The sequence below is a fragment of the Oreochromis aureus genome, linkage group 3 (assembly GCF_013358895.1).
Source record: "Oreochromis aureus strain Israel breed Guangdong linkage group 3, ZZ_aureus, whole genome shotgun sequence".
In the NCBI taxonomy this organism is placed as follows: Eukaryota; Metazoa; Chordata; class Actinopteri; order Cichliformes; family Cichlidae; genus Oreochromis; species Oreochromis aureus.
The window spans coordinates 24,994,683-25,006,894 of NC_052944.1; the positions used below are offsets into that span (position 1 = coordinate 24,994,683).

A 12,212-nucleotide genomic window follows, 5' to 3' on the forward strand; every position below is an offset into this window, starting at 1 on the left:
ATTCCATGGTTGTTTCCTTATTAGATCGTTGGATAATGGCTTCATCTGCGGCCTAGAAAATGCAGAAATCAAAATTTAATTAAACAGAACACAGGTCAAAGAACATTATACCAAATCTTATTTTAATCTGTGTCACTATTCCAAAAAATGTTAACATTAACACATTAGGTGAACAAAAATGGATTCATTACAGCATGTGATTTGAGTCCTCAGAATGCTTAAAAAGGTAATGCATTTCTGAAGTGAAATCTCCATGCAAAGAAGCAGAATACTGTCAGAGCATAGAGAGGTGTTCAACTATGAACTCCACACATAGTTCTAATGCAGTTAAAAGAAAAAAAAAACCGCACCCATGGTAAATTGTGAAAATCCCAGGTGATTTTCAACATACTCCTGGCATAGAGTGACAAGCAGCATTTGGTTAAAATTATTATTTTCCCTAAAGTGTATACACAAATTTTATTTTTTTTCTTACCTGGGCCGTGGGCTCCAGAATGTTCTGAAGTCTTCTTCCTCTTTGTCCTCCTCGCCTTTTGAAGACCTTTATTAGTTTGTCAGATAGCACATCTATCTGCGAGAGTAATCTGGACTGCAGTGGCATGGTGGTAATGCACTTAAACTCTGCATTTATCTAAAAAGAGAAGTTGTCACATAAAAATGCTGTCAAAATCTCAGATCTCACAAGGTTACATCCACACAAAGTTGTTATTTTGTCATATTACTATTTATTAGCTATGGGTCCCATGTTGCTGAGCAGTTCCATAGTTGCCCTTACTTCAATACCACCCAAAGCCTGTTTGCAACCACAGCAGTTGCCTCCTTCTGGCCATTTTGCAGTTCTGAAAATGACCCAGAAACTACATCTATTATTGTCATATACACATCAAGGTCTTTCATTAATACTTAGTTAAATTAATTAATTTGACCTTTCCAGAAAATTTACCTTACAGAATGTGAGATAACATATGCAAAGCTTCACTAGTAAATAAAATAATGTTATTAAAACCTTAACTGTAACACCTCTACGTAACAACGCTAGAGAATTGTTCTGAAGCAACACCAATCTGCCCTTCAGCAGGGATAAGCACCATATATCGATACAGAAAAAATAAATTAAACATATTTATATTGTCATTTTTTCTTATCTCTTTAAGCCCTCCTCTCAGTCTCTCTATAAATCAGTTAAAATAATTTGTTGGGTTTTTGTTTGTCTTTAACATGTTATCAGTACATTACATTCACTGCCCCAGAACATGAAATAAAGCCCCAAGTCATGCACTTCCTCTCCTAATGAGTACTGCATAGGTGTCATGCCCTAAATAAACCGACTTTAGTGAAGACCCCCCACCCCCCCTCCGAACACACACACACACACACACAGAGCCCACCCATGGCAAACTAGCTTGTTTAACTGTTTAACTAAAACATTTTAGGTACAACCAGTTAACTAAATGGACACAAGTTTGTTAGTCTGTATTCACTGAGAAAAAACAAGCGAATGTGACTGGGCACACACTGAAAAAAGCTAATGCACATAATATTGTCCCGCAGCTTAAGCTAGCATTATCGTTAGTTAACTTAAGGAATGACTTGTTTTTTCCATTATGTTGCTCAACGGCAATTCATGAGAAAAACTTCCCCATCTAATGGATGTTCTCTTCGTTTCCTCTCAAACATGTAGTTTTCAGTTTACCTCGACAAAGTAAAGCTCAGCACCAAAGGTAAACGGCGAAGATAAAAAAAATGGCGGACCGCCACAGTGAATTTTCCTCACAGAACACACCCTGGGGGTGGAGTTTCAACAGAAAACATAACTATTTTCTGTTATTTTGATATGACTGGTTTTAAAAGACTGAACATCCTTCTAAAACAAGTGAAAGGCGTGAGACTTAATTATGTTTAGACCAAAAATATAAATTATTCATGTTGGATATATTTACTGTATTTTTACTAATTTAACAACCTCATCATTGCATTAGCTTTATGCTATAGCATTACGCTTACATTAGCTTGAAGCTCAAGGTCGTCATTTTATTTAATTTCTTTTTCTGGGCTTACAAACAGGACACACAACATTTAGATAACCGTTACACTGAATCTTGGGTCTGTGTTGAGTCTTCCAGCTGCTGACTACAGAAGCTAGATTGACCTTTAGCATGTTTATAGTGGCTGTGGCTATGTGCTGGTAATGTTACCATGTGTGCGCAGTCACATTGGCAGCAGACATGTTTCAACAAACTAGTCATATCCCGGCCCTACATTAGCTTGTTTAATGGTTAAGACACTGCAGGTACCACCACTTACTACAGACACCAATGCAAGTTTGTAATAGTCTGTTAATTTAGACTGAAAGAATATATAAACAATATTAACTCACATTATATATGTTAATTACTAATTTGCTTATCGCATAATTTTGGTTACCATTAGCTAACTGGAGCCTAACATTGGCCTTTCCTGGTTTTCGATAAACAGCCCACATACCTGTAAAATAACAACACCCCAGTAAAAGTCCGCATATATAAAGGGTCTACACTCTTTCTCACTGGTGTGTTAGCTTTAAAATCTTATTTACCTTCAAGTGTAAAACTCCAGATGGTAGTAGATTTTCCAAAGCGAGAGACAAAAATGGCGGACAGTGCAGCCGATTTTTTTCCTTTCCAGGGGCGGAGCTTGAGGATAAAAACACGACTAACTTGTTTCTTTTCAACATGATTTATTCTAAAAGAATGAATATTCTTAAAGAATATGTGAAAATTAAAAGACAAAAATATGTTTAGATGTGAAATTTAAATTAGTCATGCTGGATATATGAAGTAATTCTATGCAAATTCAACAACCACCCTATTGCATTTTTTTCAGTGTGATACCTGCAGGCCTGACAACAGGAGATGTATCACTCCTGTAACACCTGTAACATTCAGCAGTCACCTCATTGTTCTGACACACACAACAAAACTATTGACTACACTACACACTAACTACACAAGATTTGCGCTAAACGTCGCAAATATCTCACATCTCAAAACACCAAAACACATTTCACTCCTAAAACACTCCCCCTTCATAACATCTAAATGCCATGTTGCCATATAATTTTTTGATTGGTCGACATGGTACATTTTTCGACCAATAGAAAAGGGTGGGGGGGGGGGGGGGTGTTTTTGTTTTTGCTCAGCGTTTTCCTTATAAAACGCCGTTTTTACCGTTTCGTCCCCCAGTAAATATAAACAACGATAGTATTCAGGAAGAAAACCAAACAGTGCATATATTTTTATCATAACTCTGGTTTTACGTGGCCTATCAACACAATTTAAAAACTGGTATAAAGTCCACACTTTTTCCGTCAATTGTTCCGTCTGTCCTGCTCACATCTCCAATGGTTGTACACGTTTTCATTAACATGCCTTCGCTCCACATCAGCCACGCCGCTTTGCTAGCTAAAACACCGGTGTCGGCACATAAGGACGCTGTCATAGCCTGTCAACGATTAGCTGCGTATATACGAATGTGAATCGCATCATTGGCTGGACTATGGGATAAGGTGGCATCGTTCTAATCCCATACAGGAGCAGCCAGTCACTTACTGACTAACACTGCAAAACAGAATTGTTAAAGTTTTAATTTTAATTTCAATTCAGGTTAGATTTTTTTTTGTGCGCAACGCAGATTTTCTGTGCGCAGCAACCGTGCCAGCAGTGCGCAACTGCGCACGCGCGCAGCTTAGAGGGAACATTGGTGAAGAGACAAAGCTCACAGATGTTAGGATTCAAAATATCACAGTGAAAATATTTGTTTCAAGCTTTTGTTCTGAAGATCAGTGATAATATTTTAATGAGATGCAAAAAAATCACATAAAATAAATGTTAAACAAAAAACAGCTAAAAGAATACATACAGACCATTTTCCTACAAAAACTCAGCTCACCTCAAACAGGACTGAAATGCTATCACCCCATTTTACTTGAAACTCTGCCTGGGACACCAGTAAACCAGGACTCTCATGATTTTTGATCCCCTCTTTGACTCAGACTAACAAATGACTTTCTGCTAAGCATTTTTGTGGTCTTCTTTTGCGGCTGGTTCAGTGAATTTTGTTCGGAGTGTGGTGAAACTAGGTGTTTTGGAATCAGTGATAGCTCCAGAAGGTAACTAGCCTTTGTTTATGTAGCCAGATGGCCACTTGCCTCTTTTTCTTTCCTCTCTTTCTCTCTCTCTCGCTTGCTCTACTGCTCTCGCTCACCTGTGCTCGCTCCGTTACGCAGCTAGGTTAATTGCGAATCCACCTGCATATTGATTGCAGGGCGTCGGTCCGTATAAAAGGAAGCCGGTTTTTTCTTGGATTATTTCTCCCGTGCGTTTGGCGAAAAGCAGCAGTAAATGCTGGCACACGGCTACGGATCGATCAGTAAGTGAGTAGATCGCATGACCTCCGATTCCCTCAGAGTATCGGAGTTTATAGTAATATAGTTTGCCGGCCCCGTTGTAGCGCGGCCGTTTCTCTTTCACTCCAGTGTCGCAGAGAGAGGTGCTCGAATTATTTCCATCAGTGCAGTATAGCGCCTCCGGTCCTGGGGTAAGCTGTTCAAACTATTTTTATTAGCACTCACAATCAGAGGAGGCTAAGGTTATATTTATCCTTTGTTTTAGGGTTTGATTGCTCCCTTCACCTCTCCGTGGCGAATCGCCCAACCTTAATTGGAGAATTGAGACGCCTACCTAGTCGCTGTTTGAGGGCCCCTCCTCAGTGGAGCTGCTGTCTTGTCCCGTCTTGTTTCCCGTTTCGTTTCTTGCCAGGTGAACTGTTTTATTATTTTGCTCTTTTTTTTTTTTTTTTTTGTAAGCCCATTCTGGACTATTGTCTGCAACCCTGCTTCTGTGCAGGGGCGTTTTTAGTGCTGAAGCACCCCCAAAGTGAATCATAGCACCCCCAAAGATTTCTTACTTTTTTGACAATATTTGCTGTTTGTGTGACACACTGCTAAAAATATAAACCATACAGTACTTGGTTGACACGTAATATTCTAACGACAAACGTATCCACCCCCCCTCAAAATGGTTTGTTCCAGCTCACCTCTCCCCTACTCTGGCTTTAGCGCAGTGTTGCCAACTTAGCGACTTTGTCGCTATATTTAGCGAGTTTTCAGACCCCTTAGCGACTTTTTTTCCAAAAAGCGACTAGCGACAAATCTGGCGACCTTTGCTGGTATTATTGGAGACTTTTTTATGACGACTTTTTGACGTGAAAACGCGTATCGCTCTTATTCTCAACAAGCAGCGGTGCTGCCGTGGGCACCTCACCCGTGCCAAAGCGCTCACAGGCGGAGGATAGTCCTCCCCCAGCTGCTATCAGTTCAGGAGATGTTCACACCTGTGCGTCCAAACTGCAAATGAATCGCGCATGAGCGAAGCCACTGTAACGCAGTCACTTCTTCTTTTACTGTTATGCTGTTTTGTGGATCACAAGGTTTAAAACTACTTGTGTATACACACACTGTAACTCCACCAGAGTGTCAATTTCGGGTCACTTTTGCCGGTCCAAGCCCGGATAAAGGAGTAAGGTTGGAATTGTGACATTAAAAAACAATAATTGCTGAAAGAAATTTAATTTGTAGTTCTAAATAAATTCTAAATGCATTTAGTTTTTTACTCACTTTGTCTCTTCCACGATGTTATTTCTCTCTCCAACAATGTAGGTTACAATTACATTAGCATGACCAATTATGCAAATTAGGCGATGACGTCATTTAGCAAATTCTAGCGACTTTTAGGACAGCCAATAGCGATTTTCCTTACTGAGGAGTTGGCAACACTGGCCGAGACGCAGCGGAGCCGAGGTGGAAGTGCCTGGCTTAAAACAGGACATATTAGCTGCATTTAACCTGCAGTTACTCTTTATATAGTTAGGTAGGAGTCAGCCCATGTTTCTTTTTAGCTGAAAAACATTACACCAAGGTATACGGAAGAGGATTAGGGCCACTGGAAAGAAAAAAAAAAGAATTCTGACTTTAATCTCAGAATTCTGACTTTTTTCTCAGAATTCTGACTTTTTTCTCAGAATTCTGACTTTTTTCTCAGAATTCTGACTTTAATCTCAGAATTCTGACTTTTTTCTCAGAATTCTGACTTTTTTCTCAGAATTCTGACTTTTTTCTCAGAATTCTGACTTTTTTCTCAGAATTCTGACTTTTTTCTCAGAATTCTGACTTTTTTCTCAGAATTCTGACTTTTTTCTCAGAATTCTGACTTTTTTCTCAGAATTCTGACTTTAATCTCAGAATTTTGAGGTGGGCACCTGCAGGCATCCATCTTCAGTGACAGGGATGTGTCCAGGTGTGCAGGTGGAGACCTAATTCACCAAACATGGTGGATATAAGTGATTTTTTTTGCGTGGCGAGGGGTCCCCGAAGATGCTGTTTTATTAATGGAAGAGCAGAAGGTGAGTGAAAAAAAGAGATACTTTGGTGTCTCTTTATTTTACAGGAAAACAGTTACGGTACAGTTACGGTTAGCTGTTAGCATGCTTGTTAGCTTATAATGTTATATAGGAATGAACGTGTTTCACGATGTTACAGTATACTCGGTGAATTGACGTTTTAACTGTTGCAGGATCATCCCAGATGGGTTCGTTGCATTTTATTTTATTGTTCTACTATTTCACAGTTTTTCAAGGCAGTTAAGCGGAGCTGTGTTACAGATGCTAGCCGCCTGCCAATAACACTGGTATATTTGATATTGGCAGTAAGTTACACTTAGTACAGCGGAGGAGAGAAACTGTAATGAATGTTTATGTGGATATTTCACTCAGAAAAATGGGTGGCGTTCATACACAGCCACCGACACACAGCCCCGGTTGTTGTTCTGGCGGTGGCCGACTGGCGATCCCCTCACAACATGCTAACACAAACTAATGTTGTGCATGTAACTGTGTATACGTTAGTGGTACAGCGTCGGAAGAAATGAGCAAACTGTTAACTGTTTATAATGTCAGAATGACGTCATCGTTCTCCTGCACTGTGTAATGTATGTCAGCTCAAGAAGGAAATCATATCTTATACTCTGAGCTGCCCAGTGCACTTAACGCCTGCGTGTGGAAATGGTAGGCTGCACTACAGTTCACTACCGGTAAAAATAAATTTAATACAGTATTTGGGTTTTTTTTTTTATAGAACAATAAAATAAAAAAAGTGCTGGCTGAGGAGCGCTGCCGCGTTGAACTTTGACCTCGGAGTGACGTGACGTTTGTTTGAACAACCAATAGAAGTGCAGAAAGTCGCAAATCAGGCATATTGTTCGCATAAACACAAAAATAAATAAATAAATAAATAACGAAATAATCCCGATGTTGTGCCAAAGAGTGATTTGTAATGTTACTTTGTGTTCTATGTGTAATACCTTTGCTTAAATGACTAAATGGACTGTATTTATGACACTGTGTTATAGTCCTACATACATAAGTAACATTCATATGTACAGATAAAAATGTACAGAGATATGTACACAAGCGTGTACACAAAAGTCTACTGCTGATCGAGCTGCTCAGTGTTCGTACAGTCTCATGCAGAGGGCGTGGAGGTGTTGTCCATGGTGGATGTTAGCTTAGACAACATCCTCTCCTCCCCAGTCTGCTCAGTGGATTTTAGCGGACCGCTAAAGCTGGCCCTCCCGACCAGTTTGTTAAGTTTCCCCCTGTCCCTCTCTGCCATTCCACCACTCCAGCAGACCACAACATAAAGACAGCAGACGCCACCACAGTGTCGTAGAACATCCTTAGAAGACGTACTACCTACATCATAACCAATCAAGTCCTGCCTTTTTTAAATACAGATTAGGATTTACTATTTACTGAAAGGCTATGCATTAGTTTGCTTCTTTCATTATTGTGTTTCGCCCTGCATAAAATAGATAGCTTTCCTGATAACTACAGTCAGTACTCTCCTGCTGCCATTAGCGGTGACCTAAGAGGCTTAACCATAATATTGCTTTGCAGTGTAAATGTTGCAGAAAATGACTGTCTTTTCTTTCTTCTTGTGTGCAGATTGACTGTGACGTCATAGCACTGATGGATGACGCAACTTTGGCAAACTACATTCCCTCGCACGGAGACCGAATTGCCCTCTTCAATTTCTGCAAAAGCAAGCAACCACTGTCAAAAAGAAAACTAGGACTTCTGCAAAAACTTCGTGAGAAAATGAAAACCAGAAAAGAAAGTCCAAAGGAGAACACCTCACATACAGATGCAGGAATAAGACAGACAAAGAAGCAAAAAGCAACACGAAATGTTGAGATAGGATGGATACATAGTGATGGAAAAGTAGCCAAACAGGTGAGAGCGAAGCAGGGAGGTGGCACTAGAAAAATTCAAATGGCCACTGATGCTGGATTAAAAGATATTCTTCAAGAAGGAAAGAAACTTTTTTTTCCTGATGGCATATCTCCTAAGGGATGTGAAACAGATTTTGAGTTTGAGGTTTGGGACTTTGGCAGGTATCATCAGTAAGGTGGTTCTGTTTAGTCTATTGGCAATATGTATGAGGCAGCGAGACTGACAATGTTACGCTTCTACATCGCAACAAAACCAAAAGATCCTGAAGAAGATGCCAGCGAGACATCTGAAGTGGTGTTTGTCTCAGAAAGCAGTGGCAGTGATAGTAATCCATTGCAAGTGGGGAAGTCAGGGTAATTTTGATGAAGTCATCACTGGTTCAGAAATTTCAGATGATCCAGAAATAACTTTTGGGCCAATTTTTGATGCTGAAGAAGATACAGAAGACACATTAGTCTATGAGGGTTTTCTTGTACCCCTCAGTCCACCTAATTCAGAGAACGTAATAACAATCACCATACGTCATACTGACACTTTACGTGACATGATTACTGCTTTCTCTGATGCAGAGATTTTGAGAAAAACACTGAATGTGAAGCGCATACTTCCAGACAACACAGAAGAACCAGGCACTGGATCAGGAATACTAAGAGATGTACTCACATGCTTCTGGCATGAATTTTATGAGCGATGCACCCTAGGTGCAACAGTTAAAGTGCCATTCATTCGCCATGATTTTCCTGCTGAAAAATGGAAGGCAGTTGGGCGAATACTCTTGAAAGGTTATGAAGAATGTCAGTATTTTCCAAATAAACTTGCAATCCCTTTTCTGGAGCAAGTGCTTTTCAATGGTGTTTACAGTGATCTTAAAGCACACTTTCTACAGTTTGTCAGCAGCCAAGAATGTGATGTTTTGATGGAAGCAGTAAAAATTTCTCTGCAGTTGACTTGGATGATCTTGTGGAAGTTCTTGACAGCTATGGCTGTAGAAAAAGAATCACTGCTGAGACTCTTCCTACAATCCTTGATGAAATAGCACACAAAGAACTTGTCCAAAAACCAATGTTTGTTATTGACTGCTGGAGGAGATCATCAACCCCATATCTCCCTCAGTCCGGAGGCACTGACCAAGTTATTCTCTGAACTGCAACCAACTTCAAAAAAAAGTGTGCCAGCTCCTGAAATTTGCTGTGGATTTGACTCCACAACAAAAAGAAGTGAAAATCATCTCAAAAGATTCATCAGAGAGTTGGATAACATTAAACTTCAGAAATCTATGCGTTTCTGCACCGGATCTGACCTTATAGTAACAAACAGTATTTATGTGGAATTTCAAGATATGACAGAGTTTACAAGAAGACCAGTCGGACACACGTGGAATGTTCTGCAGCTAGCTAACAGCTATGAAAACTTCCCAGATTTCCGTTCTGAATTTAATGCAGTTCTTGAAAGTAATGTCTGGGTGATGGACATTGTTTAGACTCTCACAGCAATGCGCTACATTTGAACTGCTCATTCACACTAGAGCATAACTGTAAAGAGATGTTAGGAATATGTATTTTTATGTATTTTGAACTTATACAGTATACTTTTTTAATTAGAGAGAAGTTTCCCATCTCTGTTAGAAGTCCAGTTTTGGCTAATATTTCAGTTTCTTTTATCATTTTGAGTTTTACATGATACAGTCACAAAACAAAATGAACAGGTACACTGTTTACTACCATATCCAGAGCTGTCTTCACCAAATCCAAGCTTTACAGCTGTAATACAGAAACCTTCAGCAAAAGCATGAAGAAAGAATACTAAAGATCTATAAACTATAATTAAACTGCTCTTAAACTTTCTTTAATGCACCATGTGTGGTGTGAGAATTCAGCACAGTCAAATACTTTTTAAGTAATTAGTAGTAAGACTAATTCATTCAGATGGTATTTTCTTATTAGGTCAGGGCTAAAACTGAACATAGTTATAATGTAAAAGTAATGCTGTTATTCAACACTGTATTGTAAAAGGAATATGTACAATTTTATACTTTTGCATTTGCATTTGTCATGTCTGAAAATATTTTGCTTTACAGTATATGCAATTTTTAGTTAAGGTAGGTAGGTTAAGGTATCAAAGTTTGGCATTTGTTGTTGATTACAAAGGTTCTATTTAAAGTTGGTGAAAATATTTTTAAAATTCCAGTATTTTCTTATTGTCATATTGTTTCTAAGCATACCTGTTATTCATCCATCAAACTGATTCAAGCTGCTTAAAGGATTCAGTCTGTTTTGAAGACAGTTATTGATTACTAAGATCATAAATAAACACTGTACAGTTCAGTGCAGTGGTCAAGTGCTGTGATTATTCAGGCATCCTTTTGTAATGCCAAATTGTCATGTTCTCAGATAAAGTATTAATCTTAACACCTGAAAAATGTCTTTTTACTGCCAGAAATTATGCATTTTATTTGTATGCATGTATGTTCTCAACCATTCACACTTGTTTTTATGTGATACCACAATAGCCAGTGTTCATGATCTTTACAGTAAGTCACTGATGTATACTGATGCGTAACAAGACTGTATGAGATCTATAAGTTTGTTTTAAAAGTTGAGTCATTCTTGTTACAGGGCAGCTTATACGGTTATGAGTTTTAGCCATGTTATTGGCATTGGCAAGAACAGGTTTCTTGTAAACTTTTTCCAATAAAATGTTACTGTACACAGTACATTTGTATTGTTGTTTTGAATATGTTCATCAAGCTCCTTATCTATTTGAACATGCCAGATTTCAAGAGACTGCCACACATGAGCTCAGTAACATGGAAGAATACCATTTATTTTTAATTTCAAACATTTCATAAAGATACACAAATATAAATGTAAAACATGTTGCACTTAATGGGACAATAACTTGGTTCCACTTGCAGGAACTGTTTTGTTGCATTGTTGCAGGGCAGGGATACTACAAATATAAGTCAAAATATTTTTGGTATGTTTCTTATAATTTTAGGATTCATATCATAAAGGAGCCTTGTATACGACACCTCACACTGCATCAGTATAGCAATGACTCATGGTCATTTTACATGAAAACCAGCTAAAATATCTTACAACTAACAGAAGTGAAATAAAATAATAATTAGGTGATGGATCTTCATATGTGTAAATGATTATAATAGCTTTGCTTTAATATAATTGCACTAAAAGTTCCCCAAAAGGCATAACCACTTGAAATATTAACAATGATACGTTTATAGAAACGTTCTGTTGTCAAGACCTAGAAATGTTAATGCTACTATGGTTTGCTGAAACATACCACAGATAACCTGGGCACCTAGCATATCACATGCTGGTGCCTGGGTTTCAGCCATGAATATTAAGAATAAAGGTTGATACAGAAAACAATGAACAGGGAGCTGGTCAGTTTATATTTTATATACTATGCACATATCTGGCAACAAAACACAGAAATTTATATTGCAATTGACGGGTAGGCAGATTTACAACACTTATGATTCAATCAAAAATATAACATTTGTAAATGCAGTTTAATGTATGGCCTTTTAAAAGGATTAACATGTGTTTCATAACTGATTGATAATATCACAATGTTCAGCTTTTTCAAGCAATATATAACCAGTTCTGTTTATTGGTAGTGTGAATGTAGAAATAAATCTTACTTGGGGGGGGGGGGAAGATACCAACCAAACTGTATTTATTACTATGATCAACATAAAATGATACTAGTTGGTGTCGATCTCCTATCAGCACTCTGAATTTACATTACAGCAGTAATAAACAGCAATATTCTGACAGAATGACCTGAAAAATGGCATGTTCGGTCACACCTAAAAGATGTCTTTCATTTAATGCAGTGCTGAAATACTTGCATAAAAGGTA

The 12,212-nt window shown here is 38.4% G+C and overlaps 2 long non-coding RNA genes across 2 annotated transcripts; one reads left to right on the forward strand and one right to left on the reverse strand.

Moving 5' to 3' along the window:
• Positions 1-2,643, reverse strand: LOC120439066. Its single transcript, XR_005612352.1, has 3 exons — positions 2,576-2,643; positions 476-631; positions 1-52 (listed from the first exon to the last, which is right to left on the reverse strand). It is a non-coding gene; the product is annotated as an uncharacterized LOC120439066 (long non-coding RNA).
• A 1,825-nt stretch (positions 2,644-4,468) lies between these two features.
• On the forward strand, positions 4,469-8,653 carry LOC120439076. Its single transcript, XR_005612363.1, has 3 exons — positions 4,469-4,575; positions 4,650-4,796; positions 8,038-8,653. It is a non-coding gene; the product is annotated as an uncharacterized LOC120439076 (long non-coding RNA).
• The last annotated feature ends 3,559 nt before the right edge of the window (positions 8,654-12,212 follow it).